Here is a 15,496-nt window from a genome sequence, read left to right as displayed (position 1 = left end):
GCAATATGGCCTAAGTAGCCTTTGCACCAGAAAAATCCAAGCACAACAACAACAACTTTCAGATTGGTGCAGTCGGTTAAACTGTTTTCATTATTAGCAGCTGCATCATGCATTCGACTGTCACACTTCTGTGAGCACGAATGTAGACTACCTAAAATCGAACCATATAAGTTATCTATGATTTTTTAATTACAAGCTGTCTGGCGTACGTTGCGATTTCTGCTGTTGAGTGATGTGACCCTTGTTTGCATTAGAATTGTTAAGTTAGAAACGAATCTCAGTAATCGGCAGGTGCATAGTGTTTGGGGGGGGTCTCCGGTGGTTTCTCACAGCTGCGCCGTATACTCTGTGCGTTAAAACAGTACTTTGTGAAAGCCAAACGTGTGAGTAGTGTATTCTTTTGTGTAGTGTAGTGTACTGTTGGGTTGTGTTGTCATCTGGCTCTTCGCTGCGGGCCCCTGATGGGACCCCATGTTGCCCGCCACTAACCTCAGGAAGTAGCCAGGCCGTCCCAAAATCTCTGGCTGGTATTGAGGGGAAGTAAAAAGGTAGGTAGGATGAGCCTTGAGGAAGACAGCGAAGGTATCCTCAAGTGAGATGGAGATGTCTCCATCAGGCGAAAGAGAGGAGGGGGGAAGGGAAACAAAAGTTTCCCTTCCCCCCCTCAAGGGAGCACTGCGTAGGTCGCCATTTGGCGAGTAGTGTCTTCGTTCCTTCCGTGAGTGACGTCTAGGTTATTTTTCTTTGAATCAGGTCCAGGTGATGTTTAGATTTTTAGATCCAACGATCGTCCGATTGTTAAAAGGTTATGTCCTAGGCAGGGTTTTCCGCTTCTCGGGCAGTCCTTGGCGAAGCAGGTGAAGGCAGTATAGTCTTCTTTGTTTTCCAGTACATGGTGCTCAAGGTATTTTGGAAGATGTATGTATTTATGTAGGGCAGCACCTGGAACGTTAGTTCATCTCCGCCTCGTTTCACTTTTAAGAAAGAGGACTCCGTACAAATGAACTGGCCATTTGGCTACCCGGAATCAGCAGGTCGGAAACGCACCACCACCACGGGAAGGTATACTAGGGGATAGCAGCAGAAGAGAGCGACGCCAAGAGCCCAACAAAGACTCTTGCCAAAAATTGTTAAAAAAAAAAAAATCTTAACAACTATACAAAAATTAAATACTGTACACAAGATTAACCTCAACATATTGAGGCAAACAAATAATACTTTGAGGTTTCAAAGTAAACAGAGCAAGTAATCTCGTTAAATTTTAAAAATTAACATAAATATCAGAAATTATAGGTTATATACAAGATCAAAGATTAAGGATAATAATCCCCAACAAAAAAAAAAAAAAAAAAACCCTAGGCCAGTAACTTTCAACCGACAAAACTTATACAAACATTTAAACCCAGAAGCAGGCACAAACCTTAGTCAGTTAACAGCCAACAAAGCAATTTCAAGAGCACAGCAATTTTCATCGTTAAATTGAGTTGTAATTGTAGGACACTTGTAGCGTTGCAAAAAAAAAAAAAAAAAAAAAGGTGGGGGAACCCGTATCCTAGAGGGGAGAGCCTCCGAATAATTGAATAAATATAATAAAACTAAATAAACTTAATTTTTGAACTACTACTGTGAAACTGCCTCTCACCTTTTAAATATTTTTAAAGAGCTCAGTTAATATCGAATAAAAAAAAAAAAAAAAACCTATGTAGGCTATTTAGGATATCTTTATCTAAATGTAACAGGTTTTCTGCAATACAGTACCTCTATGTTGTTTAGTGAAAATGCATAGTTATGTTCTTTTTCGTTTCTGTCCTTCGATTTTGAAACGAAAAAAAGAAAAAGTTCATTCAGAATGCCTTACATTCTAGACCTGTTGTAGAATATAAAAGCTTACTAGTGTTTCTCTACTGCCGATTTCCTATTTACGCACCGGAACAGTTTGTTGGCGTATGATGGCGTTCTTGCTTTGAGTAATAGCTTCCTGTGTTGGATCCCAAGAGAAAGCGTATACATTTAGTTGCTAGATATCTGTTTTCCCCCACTGATTCGTTGACTGCGACGATGGCTTCATTTCCGGAGTATAGTAGGATAAGTGGAGCGAGTTTCGTTTGTGGGTGAGCGAAGGGGAGTGTAACATGATTCGAAGTGTTCTGCTCGTCTGCCCACACAAATCTCCTGGAGACTGTGAAATTTGCATAATTCAGAAAATTGTTGTAGGTGATGTATGGCTTCATTTTACAGACGGAAAAAATGCTTCAGGGACTTGGAATACTAAAACAAAACGTATTTCTTAAACAGTAGTGATCGTTGAAACTGATGGCAAGATATCAGAGAAAAAATAATAGTAGAAGCAACAACGAAACTCAAGGAGGCGAAAAGTTTGTGTTCACTGAGAAAACTGCTTGGAAGATTGAACTATACGGACAGTTTCTTTGATTTACGATTGGAAGTTGTTGTTAAGAAGAACGATCAGTTCCTGTGCAGCTGTAGAATTAAAAACTGTTTCGCAATGTTTAGTTTTTATTTTTCTTTTGTTATGTCGAAACATTGCGTGAAGTCACTTGGGATATAGTCACTAATGCTGTATTGGGTGAACAGACCGCTTTTAACTTTTTCATTGCCCGACTTGTGTAGTTTAAGAGAAAGTTAAATTTAATCTTGCTTGTACTAGATGAATTTATTTTTTTTTTCTTTTCAAAATATCAGTTGGTTAAATTTTATGTTTAACTGTGGTGTCATTCTTTTATATATACACTATATAAAACTGAAATAAAAGGTTTTTGACTTGCTGGAAAATTACAAGCATGAGATATTTAAAAAAAAAAAATAACCGAGAAAAAAAAAGTACAAAAAAAGAAAGTAATTTGGCACCTTAATATCATGAAGAAAACTAGTTATTTGTCATCCTAGAAGTGGGTTTGTTGTCTGTTCTCCCCAAGCGAGTACCATTGGGAATATCATTTAGTAAGAACTCGATTATCTGAGCCAGCTGGCCAAGGATAATAAATAAATCATGTTAGAAGGCAAAATAATGTTCGACTAATTCGCGTCTGTCAGTAGAGCCAGTCTCGGAATTGTTTATTCAACAGTGTGTGGGCCGGTGACATGTGTCACCAAACTCAACAAGATCTCGAACTGATAAATATTAATAACCGGAACGCTACTATTTGGCAACAAAACAAGATTTATATATATATATATATATATATTTTTTTTTTTTTTTTTGTTTGTTTGTTTGTTTTTGTAGAAATATGATCGAATATATGCAAACATTATGCACCAGTTTTCACTGATTTTTGTCTGTGGCCGCTTTCCTTTACAGTAGGGCTGTGTAGCAGATGAGCTGTTTGCAGTTCCCCGGTGATTTTGGGCTATTCCCGAGGGTTTCTTGAAATTTTATTTGTTTTTGTTGTTACGGTGTTCCTTTTCACATCTACTACTTTGGCTGTAGTGCGCCAGTTCGCATGATACTAGATGTGATAATTTAATCGTTTACAAGTGTGCTCACGGCGATGTGCATTTTTTTCTTTTCTTTTTCATACATTTCCGTTTTGATGGAAGTTGAATTCAACTTAAAATTCCAACTTACTATATTCCTTGGCAAATCTTAAATTTTTATACTGCTCTAGCTAGCAGGACAACTTATCGAAAAGTTCAGGCAAAAGAATATCTCGGCCTTGGCTGACATACAGTGAATATGTAGTATTATATTGTATAGAAATTCATTTAATTCAAACTTTATCGTATAGAGTTTGTTTAACTCTATACGATAAAATATCCTGAGCTTGCTTAACTCTATCGTATAGAGTTAAGCAATGAACTTGTTTAAAAATGAATATAGACTACTTTGTTTTCAACAAGAGTATAGTATGTTTGGATAGGTATGAATTCGAATCCCCTCAGAGACTGGAGGAATTCGTAAATGGCGTCGTCAATCTGGCGGAGGAATATACAGTAGTATATTTTATTGCAATTTACAGACGCAATATACCGACGCCTCATGCCCTTAGTTTTTCAGCATTATCTCGTGCTTAATAAAATCCCCAGAACGAGGTTTCTTTATAATAGTAATTCTGCACGCGTTAGCATATTACTTCCAAGCTTCAGCTTTTTTCTTTTAATTAATTTTAATCGGTTCATTCTTCACCATTGTGGATGGAATTCCTATTTCAGCGATCAATGAGTGTATATATGTACAGTTGCTTGTACAAAATTAGGATATTATTTCAAGAAATTATAAGCAGTTAATGGAGAGGTACTTTTAAAATGGCAATGCAGTTATCCACTGCGCTAAATGTGCAAAAAATGATTTGAGGAACACAAAGAAGCCTGAAGCATCTGTGCTGACTAGTCCAGTCTCTGGATTTCAATCTCATTGAGCAATGTGGGTTAAACTTGAAAGGTATGTTTGTCAGTACAGGCCTCTGCCCACGTTACTTCAGGAATTGAGAATATTTCGTTAAACGAATGGTCAATATTCCTCATGTCACTTTTCAACACACGCGCGCACACAGCCTGGCTGCTTCCGCTTTATTAGGACCATAAGCTAATAGTGTGATGGACCATCCTTAAATTTATGTACGTGTGGCAACTCTACTGATAATTGTTAATTATTTTATTTTCTTTACACACTCCCTGAGCACACTGTTGTGCACTATGCTCACACTAGTGTGCACACAAACAAGTTTCAGATCCACGCACTAACTAGACCCTACTAAATGGATGGACGCGGGTATTTGAATTGATCAAACCAAATACGTCATCCATATTCGCTATACATATACAATATGTTAATTTTCGACCAATTAAAATATTTCAACCAATCCAAACGTTGTTATAGCTAATGAGAAAGTTGCATTTTCTTCCTTTAGCAATATCAGATGGCAAAACTTGAATCTTATACGCTTATTTCCGGAATCACAACTGAATTAATGTACAGCAAATTATGTTTGCCGGTTCTGTTTTTAATTTTAATTTATTGATGATGGATGACTGTTTCTTGAAACGTTTTTTAAAAAGCCAGTAATTTGGTTGTCGTGAGAACTTGGTCTGTTATAAGCCATGAGAACTTGGTCTGTTATAAGCCAAGCCTGAGAACAAAATTACTGGTCGTATATAAAGCAATTGTTGATTACAACGCTGTAATAGTAAATATGTTTATATTCCCCTATGTTTATATTCCTATTCGATTATATTTAGTCTTTAAAAAGACATTTTAAATGAGGCTTTAAGCGAAACTTCTTGCACTATAGTCTGCTGTTTTTTTTTTTTCACGCTTACTGCAGAGTGAATTGTATCGCATTATAAATAAAATAAAATAAATTTTCTGTTTATACTCCGGGACGACCAAACGGTCAGAGGAGTTCACAAGATAGACAGATTACAAGAAATAGCACCGTATTCAGCAGTCACTGGCTTGAACCCCGGTCACTCAAGGTCACTGCACGTGCACCCGCGCGCTTGACCACTAGGCTACGGCGGCACCTTACTTATTATATTAACATTATATTGCAAAATAGTCAAAAAAAAAAAAAAAAAAAGTCCACGAAAAATACCTGTAGTGATATCCATTATTGTTATAAATTGTACCATCCAAAGAAATACGCATAATATTGATATACTGTTTTTCGATTGGTTCACTTTATATGACCAGTTCCACGAAATATGGAATAGGGAAAAATCAGCATTCTTTTCAGTCCCCAGTGTATTTCTTTATATTATATAAAACGAGGAGCAAGAAACCGTTTTACATACGAAACACATGCTGCCTGTGTCGATTTAGATGTAGGCTTACGGTCCAAGAACTAAAAAGAACTGTGTAAAAATGTATAGGCAGCAACCGTCCCGTTAGTTTGTAATGTAATAATAACTCTGTTTATGCTTGTTCTTTCAGTCCTCCGCATCATATTTGAACTTCAAATTTATTGTTTATGTGAGTCCCACGCAGTGATCAAATTTTCTGAATATAATACCACTTTATGCTTTTAGGTTAAAATGTTTGGAATACATAGCTATATCTGAATAAATCAGATTATTAATAAAACGGCATCGTTTTAAGTTATATCTCATATTGTGAATACCTTCACAACGAGTTGCCATGATATTGCACTACTTCGAATAAGTAACGCTTCACCTAAGGAGAAGACTAATGTTACTTATTCTCAGATGGATACCACCACCCAGACGGCACCGTTTCAGGGCTATTTGGCCCTTCTTCGGTGGGTGGGTAGGTACCCGAGTGATGCAATGATGGCAAAACAGTTATGAAGTATAACTCCACAATATGAGAGATGCCTGATGGTGTATCATGTATTTAGACTCAAGCGTTTAGGGCATAAGCCTCAAGCTATGAAGGAGTCTAGACTATGTATAAATATAGTGCAAATGCATCAGGAATACATAGTTATATCTGAATAAATCAGATTATTAATAAAACGGCATCATTTTAAGTTATATCTCATATTGTGAATACCTTCACAACGAGTTGCCATGATATTGCACTACTTCGAATAAGTAACGCTTCACCTAAGGAGAAGACTAATGTTACTTATTCTCAGATGGATACCACCACCCAGACGGCACCGTTTCAGGGCTATTTGGCCCTTCTTCGGTGGGTGGGTAGGTACCCGAGTGATGCAATGATGGCAAAACAGTTATGAAGTATAACTCCACAATATGAGAGATGCCTGATGGTGTATCATGTATTTAGACTCAAGCGTTTAGGGCATAAGCCTCAAGCTATGAAGGAGTCTAGACTATGTATAAATATAGTGCAAATGCATCAGGAATACATAGCTATATCTGAATAAATCAGATTATTAATAATCTGATTTATTCAGACATCAGGCATCTCTCATATTGTGGAGTTATACTTCATAACTGTTTTGCCATCATTGCATCACTCGGGTACCTACCCACCCACCGAAGAAGGGCCAAATAGCCCTGAAACGGTGCCGTCTGGGTGGTGGTATCCATCTGAGAATAAGTAACATTAGTCTTCTCCTTAGGTGAAGCGTTACTTATTCGAAGTAGTGCAATATCATGGCAACTCGTTGTGAAGGTATTCACAATATGAGATATAACTTAAAACGATGCCGTTTTATTAATAATCTGATTTATTCAGATATAGCTATGTATTCCTGATGCATTTGCACTATATTTATACATAGTCTAGACTCCTTCATAGCTTGAGGCTTATGCCCTAAACGCTTGAGTTAAAATGTTTGTTAATTTGGCACATCAGACTGCAAAAAAGGTCCTCCGTTCCTGCTATGGAAGATATGAAGGTAAAAGTATCGGCCAAGTTCCAATACAGTTTACCGATTTGCTTGCTATTCTTTGAAGGTTACAAGAATAGCAAGCTAAGAACTTGAGATCATGTCCATTGCTGTGATTGCATTTTCTTGTCGCTTCAAGATTTCCACTTAACAGAGTGGTTAGAAATAGAAATTGACGTAATTGATGACCGCTAAAAGGATACACCAGTCATTAAATTATGAAGTTGATTCTCTAAGATGGGTATATGATTATTATCCACTATTAACAACTACATCCTAGTTCCTCCCCCATTTCTATTTTTAAACGTATATCGAGCCAGAAACGGTGACGTCCACTGTTTACCTTTGAATTTCTAGGAAGTTTAATATCTCTTCACCTTAGAGTTGGAAAAAGGGGAGGACGCAAGAAACGAAGACCTCTACTATCAATAGCCCGCGTCTAAATAACTAGAGTAAAGAAAGCATTCCATTGATAAGTGTTAGTAGTGGTTCTGTTTTCTTTAAGCTGGCTTGTCATCTGCTCCTAAAGTGCGTGCGCTGCTTTAGAGATCTGTAGGTTGCTATGGCTGCACGGGTGTCACATACTGGAACTCCATTAATGCGATTTTTTCTTTTTTTACTGAATGACATTCTCCTGTCGGCCAGGTCGCATTTCCGAGGTAACGGCGACAATTTAGACAGTAATAGAAGCTCTCCTGGTACGTAAGGAGAGTTGCCTCCTTTGAGAAGGGGAGGCAACTCTGTTATTGATAAAAATGGGCATATTGAAAAGCACTATCATTTTCTGAGCATTGTGCATGCTTCTGCTTACTGAACTCATTAATTTGTATCAAGGATAGCGAAAGGAACTATACCTACTGGAAGTCCATAGAGCTCATGGACATTTTTTTCTGGATCTGCACTGTGTGCGCCAAGGAAAAAAAAAACTTCATGAGCCAAGAAGGGACGAAACGAATAATCTTAGGCATTATTACGGAGCAGCTTTGATAGTTCTGTCCATTTCATGGATTCGTGTGACGGTAGATCTCTCTCGTTCAATATATATTGGGAAACCTCATCCCTGGGAAAATGATGGTTAATTTCAGAGGTTACATGATAGGTAGAGAGCAGTACCAGTTAAAATTAGATAGCTGAAAGAGTGGGACATTCAGAATTAACGGCTGAAGACATGGCGCTCCATGGCAAGACAATGTACGTTAATGATAGTTTTCAAGCCAGGAAAACTATCATTAACGCCCCCTAGTTCATGTTGGCACTGAAATGGATAGTGAGAGGTACCATAAAGGCACCCTTAATGAGCTGACTAGAGAAACTGTTGACAAAATTAGGTAAAATTTAGGACCAACTATCATTGGGTAAAAATTTCGGAGAATAGGTTACCATTGTCGCCCATCTGCTCGTAAGCGGAATCTGTCTCCCAGTATTGCGTGCCATCGCCTATCCTACGTCAGAGAATGGAAGCATTGAACATTCTAGAAGTGGCAGAATGAGATATGGACTGATGAATCACGCTATACAGTCCAGGCACAGATGGGCTTACCTGGATGTGGTGTATGTCCAACGTTTCACTTAAATTGTATTGCATCATCAGCGAAATTCGGTGGTGGTACTGTGATGTTATAGACCTGTTTTAAGTTGAGTCAATCTACTATTTGACTACCGATGAAACCATGAATGAAGCTATATATTGTGACTCAGTGAACAATTTTGCCTTGCATTGTAACAGTTTTTTGGGGAACAGCTATATTTGTATCAGCATGACAACGCTTCACGTCACAATGTCGGTCAGTACAACAGTGGTTTGAGGAAAATAATGTGAGAAACCTGCCATTTCTAGCTCAGAGACCAGATCCGAATCCAGTTGAACACCTTTGGATTGCTTTGGAACAACAATTGAAGGCCAGAACAATACGTCCCAATTCAAGTAGAGAACTAGCCGCGGCATTACGGAGTGCAGTAAGATTCTATCTAGTCTGCACATACCAAAAGCTTGTGGAAACCATCCGGAAGGTCATTAGCATTAGTAGAGGCATATGATGCAAGAAAGCAAGCTTATGCATCAGCCAGAAAAAAAAAAAAAAAAACTTCCACTTCACCCCTCCGTTTGTTCGAAATACCTGTCCAGCTGAGCCTTAAATTTATTTAGGCTATCAACTTCCACAACAAGGGATGGAAGTCTGTTCCACCAACCAACTACCCGCTGGCTAACGACAAATTTCTGGACATCTATCCTACATCTGTCTTTCCTCAATTTGAATTTATGCCCTCTCAGGTGATTCTGAGCAAGAGGCAGAATCCCATCAGCATTGAGCATACTCAAACCATTCAAGGCTTTATACACCTCTATCAGATCACCTCGCCGGTGCCTAGTCTCCAGACACTGTAATTTGCAAAACTTAAGCCTTTCTTCGTAAGAGCAACCCTTTGTTCCATTCACTAACCTTATTGCCCTTCTCTGTACTCGTTCCAGCAGCTCTACATCCTTCTTGAAATGAGGCCTCCAGACCTCTATAAAGTACTCAGGTTATGATGGCATGGAGAGTTTTAAAACGTTCTTTTATTATTATTATTATTATTATTATTATTATTATTATTCCAGTGCATCTTCCAGTATAACGTAAGGCGTCTCCCTAGCCAGGTGGGAAGGAGCAGTAGTGAGTAGCACACGCTTCTTGATTAGACCGGGGTTCGAGCCCGTCACCACCAAATACGGAGGATGCGGAAAGGTCAGGGAATGACCACCGCATATCCCCGGAGCAATATGGCCTTAGTTGCTAATGCTCCTAAAAACCAAATAACAAACAAACAAACAGTATAACGTAGAATATATTGTTGGAACGGGCAGAGAAGAGCAACGAGATTAGTGAGGGAAGCAAAAGAGTGCGCTTAGGCTTCAGTTCTACAAATTGCAGCATCTGGAAATCTAGGCACCTGTGAGGAGATCTGATTGAGGTGTTTAAGGCTTTGACTGAATTGAGTAAGCTCAGTGCTGATGCTTTCCTTCCTCTTGCTCAGACGAACACACATGAGGGGGGCATAAATTCAAATTGAAGAAGGACGATTGTACAGGTCAGATGTGCGGAAATTTGCCTTCAGCCAGTGGGTAGTTGATTGTTGGAACAAACTCCAATCTAGTGTTGTGGAGAACTTGTTCACATGCTCGCTATTTTAAATAGACTACGCAACTTTGTATTGCAGCTGGCTTAACTTTAAATTGATGGAAGCAGTGATGAGATGCTCTTGTATTAGAGAGGGTAATCTAATGTTCTTCGAAGAATGCAGTAGTGCATAACATTTGAGCATTAGAGTTTCATCGTGATAATCCACATACTGGCAGGTTATAAAACAATTGTAACGATCACCGACATGAATAATGTAGTGGAAGATTTAGTTGCATTTGCTAGAAAAGGTAAGCATATATTATGGTTCCGATAACGATATCTGCGCATTTTTTAAACGCTAAGAAACGTAAAATAACGATAATGTTGTTTTCATCATTTAAAAACATTTTCGATTTAAACTTGAACAAGAGAACGCTTCTTGGATCTCAGGAGTTTAAAGAGTTTTGGTATGGTGGAAGAACACTTTATCAAGAGATTCGCTTTAGCGGTGGTTAAAATTTTGACTGCAAAATAGCCCCTGCACTTTCTTATGGATAGAAGAGGAGTGGACATTCATTCAATGTCCTATACCATCTCCTGTATCATTTCAGTTCCTAGTGGGATCAAAATTTTGAACTTAAACATTACACTCGATGAAAGAGGCCCTTCAAATTTTGATTCGGCTGGCCCTTGGGAGTTCGAGGAGGTTGCGAAGAGACAAGACGGAAAACTTGCAGCTTATAGACAGTAAACGTTTACAGTAATGAGTTGCGAGAGAATCAGAAAGCTCGGTATATCAGATTCTCATATCGAAATTACTGATCAAAAAGTGCCTAAATGCCGAAGAAAACAAGAATTGAGAAAATCTGTTGCATGTCTACGAGTATATATTCACTTCTAATCTCCGTATGTTATAATAACAACCAGTGCTGCTATCAAACAAAAAGGATAATGATACCGGTATAAATCTTGTGTAAAGCCAGTTGATGTGGTTTATTTTGCTTATTGAACGTTATAACAGTATAAGCCTGCACCTTCCGTCTATCTCGAGGTTTTTCTTAAAATTTGCCTTGAAAATTTCACTTGGGAAAGGAATCTCCATTTATCAATTATCACGCTTTTCGAAGTGCACAGTTCACTACACAATAAACATACCCATAATTATAAGTAACGTTGGTTACTTGACCTGAAAAAATTGCAGAAAAGCAAGTCAGTTGTATTGGTGCTTATCAACTTCAACCAACCATTCCGATCGTATAAATTTGTTTAAATAACTCCTAAGGAGAAAACATAAAATAGCATTTTCCAAGTTTCATAAAGTTAAATAAGAGACGTGTATTTGCAAAAACATGTTGCGATAAAAATTGAAACGTTCGTTATAGTGAAAAGTTTCTTACTTTATGCATTGTTATTAACACGCTATAACCTTATAATTTCCCATATTTAACATTAAAAAAAATAATACTCTAGTAATGCTGGTTATAGATGACTTCACAGTGTCTCTGGCATAAATGAGAGTGGAAATAACCTTCATATGATTAACTGTGGGTGGATTTACATGCATGTAGAAATAGGATACGAACATGCATTTTCTAGCGCTAGGGCTGCTTGAGAAGGGCGTAATTTAAACTATAATGGTCAGTAGTGAAAGTAGGGCTGGTAGGTTGAGGTGTTTATTATGCAAGATGTCAGTGACGTATCCAGGTATCATTGTAAGGGGGTGCATGGCGACCAGGCTTTTGAGTTTTTTGTTTAGAACGCCTCTTTCGTTCTTTTTCTTTAATTTTAAATTTTTGGTTAAGGGGCATATTCCCCTTCTGCCCACCCCTGAATACGCCCCCGGAAGATGCCAACATAAAGAGGGATTTAAAACTAAAGAATGAGAAAAAAAGTTAAGGTATACAATCAATATAATGGTTGAATATTGATTCAACCATTATATAATGGTTGAATATTGATTCAACCATTATATTGATTGTAATTAATTGTAAAACCACGGTAGTAGTAATGGAGGCATTGTGATGCAAGAAAGTAAGTGTATGAGCTTATGTAGCATCAGTCAAAAAAAAAAAAAAAAAAAAAAAAACAATTTCACACATCCATTCCCACTAAATGTTTGTCCAAGTTTCTCCTTGAATTTATTTACGCTATCAACTTCCACAACGACAGATGGAAGTTTGTTCCAGCAATTAACTACCCGCTGGCTAAAGGCAATTTCCGCATATCTATTCTACAACTGTCTTTCCTCAATTTGAATTTATGCCCCCCTCTGGTTCGTAATCTGAGCAAGCGGATGAATCCAATCAGAATATCTATATAGTTACGTAATTGACAACATTAATGCTTTTTAGAGTTTTTAGAAAAGTTTGTGTAATAAGACAAAATTCGCTATTAAAAAACAATGGAAAAATGAAGAAATGTTTAAAACATCAATACTAAAGTACAGGAGATGGAATATCGTAGAAAATTTCATCCGAGATGTATCTCTTTAATCTAAACCAATGCAATATAGTAAAGGATATGGAAATACAGGTAACCCTCGTTTAATACGGTAGTTAGGTTCCGATAACATCTCGTGTAGTTCGAAACCGTGTTATACAGGACTAAGAACCAGTACAAAAAGGGATGGGGGGGTTACGTTCCAAAAGCTAACAAAATACACCATTTTGTTTTTATAACTATCGGAAACTTAATTTTTATTAAAAATACAAAAACTGAACAAACGTCTTACAAACTGTGATACATAATGTCAGATAATGTACGTTCATTTAATTTTCTTCCTCTCCATGGCTGCTAAGCACAATCAAACGAGAACGTTTACTCTATTGCAGAATATCTTCACCTTCTGAACTTCCTTCTACAGCATCTAGATTTCGTGTATTTTCTGCTCTCTGTAAAAAATCAGTAATCTGGGTTTGTTTGCTTTTGCTTGGTAGATCTTTTAAATTTCATGGTATGGAGCTAAGCATTTTTAAAGTTTGAACTTTTTTGACCTTTGTTCTCCTTTCAGTCGAAGGATCTGCATTCAATAAATAAGATTCTAATTGCTCCGCTAGGTTTTATGCCTTCCCGTATGCTTTTTAGTGTAAAATTTGGAGCTTCAGAATTTTTATTTGCGCTATCATCCTCTGAACTGATTTGGTTTACCTCCAATGCAATTTCCACCAAATCTGCTTCGCCAGCCTCTTTTTCTACCAGTAATTCTTGAACGTCTTCGGTAGTCATATCATCAAAACATTCCCCTCCTACTGACTTAGCAAGTTCTACTATCGCACCGATTCCGTTTTCTGCCAGTTCAACCATATTTCCTGAATGAACTGACTCTGGCCATACGTTTTCCCAACATGCATTTAATGTTCACGGTTTTACTTCTTTGAGCGATGAAACTATAATTTCGATACAGCCCACAATCGAAAAATGTTTCCATGCCTCCATCACTTCAATAGATTCGGGATCAATTTTTTTCAAAATCTATTGTAAAGATTTTCTGATGTAATGAGTTTTAAAGGTAGATATAATGCCTTTATCTAATGGCGGAATTAAAGAAGTTGTACTATGTGGTAGGAACATTGCTTCAACGTTTGTATGGCGTAAATCTTTTGGATGGCCTGGCGCCTTATCCAATCAATAGTAATAAAACTTTGAAATATAGATTTTTCAACAAGCACAAATTCAGTAGCACAGGACCTAACACGGGGATTTCCAAATATTATTATTGCTGTTGCTCTTATATTATTTCTCCCTTATTGGGGGGATTCCACTCCGTGACGGGTACTACCAAGTACACAGGGTGGTTGCAATGTCTGGTGTTACTGTCGGTCGAGGAAATCTCTGACTATCCTACAGGTGTTCAGGATTGCGACTTTCTGGAGTTCCTTGTAGGTGTTCTCTGGGAGACCTATTGCTGCTAGACTGCTATGTAGAGTCTTTGGTACCATACCGGTTGTTGACACGATGATTGGGATGGTTGATACTTCTTGCATATGCCACATCTCATTGATCTCATGTCTCAGGTTCGTGTACTTCCTAATTTTTTTCCTCGTGGGTTTTCTGGACATTGCTAGTGTTCGGCACTGCTATGTCAATCAGGTATGTAGCCTTTTCCATCTTGTCCACAAGGGTTATGTCCGGTCTGTTGTGTGGGATGGTCTTATCCGTTTTTATGGTGTGGTCCCAGTACAGCTTGTGGGTTCGGGTCTCTAGTACTGCCTGGGGTTCGTACTTGTAGTATGGTACACTTTCTTTGGTCAACTGGTATTTCCTCGCTAGCTTCTGATGTATTATCCTGGCTACCTGGTAGTGTCTATGAGTATACTCAGTCTGGGTGATCACCTTGCACCCCGCGGTGATGTGTTGGATCGTTTCTGAGGCCAGGTGGCATCGTCGACATGCGTCATCTGACATTCCGGGCTCCTTTGAGATGTATTTTCTATAGTTTCTGGTGTTGATTACCTGGTCTTGGATGGCCAGCATGAATCGTTCAGTCTCGGAGAAGAGTGTCCGGCTTGTGAGCCATGCATTGGAAGCAGTGTTATCGATGTGATCTTGATGGAGGTCATTGTAGTGTCTGTCATGGAGTGTCTTCTTTGCCCATCTTTCTATTTTCGTTTCTTGTACCGTTTGGGCGGGAGGGGTTTCCTCGTTTAGGTTGATTTTTGGTATTTGGTATGTTGAGGGTCTTGCAGCTCCTGGGATTTCTCCCATCTCCGCGGTGTTCTCTGTATCGAGTAACAGTACCCTGTCAAGCCAGAGATTTAAAGTGTGTGGATCGTGTATAGTGTAGTCTGTTGTGTCCATTGTTCATCTGGCTTATTGCCCCCCCCCCCGCCGGGAAAAGGAGATAAAGCAGAAAAGGAGATAATGGCGACCCAGATCCGACACCTGGAAAGGTGTCGGATCTGGGTCGCCATTTGGCTAGTTGGCAGCAAGGCTGCAATCTAAGTCGTTCACTTTGACTCTCCAGGTGGTGGACTTAGTCTCGGCAGAGGCCAGGATGCGTCACCTGCACGTGACAGGCCAACTACATCTACGTCCCAGTGTTTGGTCGCATCCAGTTAGGACTCAGTTGTGTTTCAGTTGCTGTAGGTTGTCTCCACCACTTGTGTTCAAGTGCTGTAGTCA

The 15,496-nt window shown here is 38.6% G+C and overlaps 1 protein-coding gene across 4 annotated transcripts in view; it reads left to right on the top strand.

Annotated features, from left to right (window-relative positions):
• LOC150079308 (glucocorticoid-induced transcript 1 protein-like) overlaps window positions 1-15,496 on the top strand; it is a 397,411-nt gene that overhangs the window by 235,126 nt on the left and 146,789 nt on the right. The gene's annotated exons all lie outside the window — the stretch shown is intronic.

Source organism: Mastigoproctus giganteus, chromosome 10 (assembly GCF_048544385.1).
Source record: "Mastigoproctus giganteus isolate SK-2022 chromosome 10, ASM4854438v1, whole genome shotgun sequence".
NCBI lineage: Eukaryota > Metazoa > Arthropoda > Arachnida > Uropygi > Thelyphonidae > Mastigoproctus > Mastigoproctus giganteus.
Note: the sequence above shows the minus strand (reverse complement) of the source record. Positions and strands in the feature narration are given on the sequence as shown.